General features: G+C 34.6%; 1 non-coding gene across 1 annotated transcript; it reads right to left on the bottom strand.

The window, feature by feature from the left end:
• Window positions 1–642: 642 nt before the first annotated feature.
• LOC122118423 lies at window positions 643–754 on the bottom strand. The gene has a single exon (XR_006149352.1). It is a non-coding gene; the product is annotated as a U6 spliceosomal RNA (small nuclear RNA).
• Between the last annotated feature and the right edge of the window lie 2,667 nt (window positions 755–3,421).

Here is a 3,421-nt window from a genome sequence, read left to right as displayed (position 1 = left end):
TCCATCTCAGAACATTTTTATACATTTTTATTGTAAAAATATTGTACAGAGGGGTAACAATTACATGAGCAAGGTAATGAGTACATTTCCTAACAAGCATTGTTACCTCCTCCTTTATTGTTCCTCTACCATCCCTTCCCTCCCACCTCCACAAGTCCATTAACCCCCTCCATTTCCCGGCCTCAATTGTAAAGTTCACTTTACAACATAGTGTATTGTGCATCTCATTGTTACATGGGTCAACCTGTATCCCTAGTTAAGCATTTTGGTATTTTTTGTCCTTCCTCTCAAAAAATTAGAGGAGAGTATAAACAAGATGTAGGCACACCAACTTCAAATACAGTGAAAACAGGTGTTATAGAATGGGGGAGGAACATGTAAAGAAACAAAAAAAAAAAAACACTCTGCACGTCATAAGTATGTAAGAAAAAATAGCAAGAAAAAAAAAAACCACTTGTGTCCCTAACTTGGGGTTCATTTCCCTTAACACAATCTTATCTGGTCATATACACATAACTTTTGACCTTTTCTGCTTATCCCAGACATATATTAGTTATTGAAAATTAGAGAAACCATGGGACCTACGTTTCTTTGGACTTGGCTTACTTCACTTAATTTTTTTCCAAGTCTTTCCATTTCCTAACAAATTGGGCGATGGAATGCTTCAGAAATTTGCCTGCCATCCTTGCACAGGGGCCAGCTAATCTTCTCTGTATCATTCCAATGTTAGTGTATGTGATGCTGAATTGAGCAAAGAATATTTTTTATATATAAATTGTAATTGATTTTCTTAAACTAGACAATACAACAAAACGTAAGTTTAAAAGAATTGTCATGAAATGTTAGAACCATGTACTTCTTACATAAGTACACATTTAAGAAAAAATCAAGATTGACATGTCAAAAACAAAATAATTCCAGATATTTGTTGTTCAAGAGATGTGTAGGAGGAGGAATTCAATTATTCTATACAAGGGACCTGTCATAATGAACACTGCAGCAAGTGTTAAGGTTTGTTAAAATATTTAATGTTTTAAATATATTTAATTTTGGGAATTTGCTTATATATGCCAAAACTGGGACTGTTTGGCAGGTCATAATACTTTTCTATAAAGTATTTAAGATTTATGGTAGCACATAACTACTACTAAGTATGTACATTTCAGAGTTTATTGAAACCTTACTAATGAGAAGTTGAAAAGTCTTTGTGTAAAGGAGCAGAATAAAGAGTTGACTATGTTAACTACACAGTTTCTGTTAAAACTGTAGGCCTTCCTTACTTTATATGTTAGTGAGGAACAAATGATGATATAAGCCATATACAAATTATGAGATTAACTATAAATGGTAATCTTAGTGGGTGATTTAAACACTACTCATAGCCTATAAAATTCTTGTTGAACGTCATAATCTTAGCCAGTGTTAAATGTAAAGAAATATGATAATAATAAAATCTAATTTGTAGTACACTTCAAAAACTGAAAAAATGATAATTGTTTTTTATTTTATTAATCATTATTATTTAATTATTGGTTTTCTTTATTTGTAGCATTGTTTTTCTTGTAATATAATATAACTTTTTGTAAGTTGTCATTAGGAGGTACTTTGAGAAGGGTATTGGGATGGCCACACCATTTTTTATAGGTGTATGTGAATTTATAAAGAGGGAAATTAAGAACAAAATGTGTATTTAAAAAATGATCAAGTAGAGTCTGATTCAGGAGTGTTGATACATGTCCACACCTAAAATATTAGCCCTAGGCTGAAGCAGAGTTATTACAAAGTTGAAGACAGAAAAGTGAGAGACTTTGTTTTGTTTTGTTTTCATTTTTATTTTGTTGGACATGGGGCTTGAACTCTGGGGCCTGGGTGCTGTCCCTCAGCTCAAGGCTAGTGATACCACTTGAGCCACAGCAGCACTTCCAACTTTTTCTGCTTATGTGATGCTGCGAAAAAAACCCCAAGGCCTCATGCATGCAAGGCAGGCACTCTACCATTGAGCCACCTTCCCAGTACCTGAGAGACTGGATTTTATTTTTTTTGAAACCAAGGGATAAGGGTAAACAGAGTGATGATCATTACTCAGATATCTCCTACTTCTTCTGTTTCTGCTTTTCTTGTTGAGAGGAAGACTGGAGCAGGGAACAAGATTGATGCTTGACTTCACCATACAAGGGAGCATTCCTGGCATGTCAATTATTGTTTCTCAGAATCACTTAAATTGCTTCCTCTTGCCTTCTCTCTGACAGTAACCTAACTCTGGCTTCCTTGGTGCAGACGGAAGCACACTTATAGGTTATTACCCATAAACTGGTATTTTATATCCCAGCTTACTAATACCAAACATAATAGCTTTGGCTACATAAATGCAAAGGTACTGATTGTCCAACAAAACCTAAGTGAGGAGTAGACAATTCTACTCAGCTACCTGGTCCTCTCGTATCCTCCCTTCCACTCCCCTCCCCTCATTTAACCTCCCTTCCTCTCTTCTTTCTTTGTGTCTCTCTCCTGCATATTCATCTCTAACTTTTCTCTTTTTCTCTTCCAGTAGCAAGTGATTAGGTTTATCAGACAACACATAAATAATTGAACAAATGTTTTTTTCTCCTATTTTGTGATTTTTTTTTATTCTTAAGAAGTGAGTTCTAGCACAGCACCAGTGGCTTACACCTAGATAGTTGGTAGGTTCACATTTGACAATTGCAATTCGAAGCTATTCCAAGTAGATAAACCTAAGAGATTCTTTTCTCCACTTGTGGTAAATGGAAGAAGTGAAGGTGTGGCTCAGGTGGTGTAGAGCAAACATTGAGAATTAAAGCCCAGATAGAGGTCAAGGCCAGGAGTTCAAACCCCAGTACCAGAACAATATTTTTTTTAAAAATGGGTCCTTTGTCTTTGAAAAGGGATATTTCTCCAAAAATTCATACCCAGGAAAATTTTCAAGGTCCAAGACTCTTTTTAAGGCTCTTTCACATCTTAAACTAATTCCTCTAATTGATTTATATTATTTAAAATGGGAGTCACACTTCATACTAAAAAGTATGCACATTACTGAACAGTTCTTACCATTTTTAATGTAAAGGAAGCATGAGAAAAGAATTCACCTCATTTGGGTGAGTTAGGTTTGACTCACTGACAGACTTTTGCAAGTAAATGAGGGTCTGTTTACATGTAAAGAAGTTTATATAGATGGTTTTCTAGGAGAGAGAACAAGCTACCTTTTTCCAAGTTTGAATCAGATTAAGTTTATTCCTGATATGGTAAAGAGAAGCTAATCTCATACAACACTATACAGACAGTAATTTCAAAAATATTAAAAACCCATGTCTATGTTTTTGAACAGCTAATTTGTCACAAACAAAAAACAGTTTACTGACCCAAGAAAATATAAGTTAGAGCAATAGGAACTATGTTAAATATA

This window comes from Dipodomys spectabilis, unplaced genomic scaffold, assembly GCF_019054845.1.
Source record: "Dipodomys spectabilis isolate Male_0828 unplaced genomic scaffold, ASM1905484v1 ptg000150l, whole genome shotgun sequence".
NCBI classification, from domain to species: domain Eukaryota; kingdom Metazoa; phylum Chordata; class Mammalia; order Rodentia; family Heteromyidae; genus Dipodomys; species Dipodomys spectabilis.
This window is presented reverse-complemented; position numbering and strand designations above follow the sequence as displayed.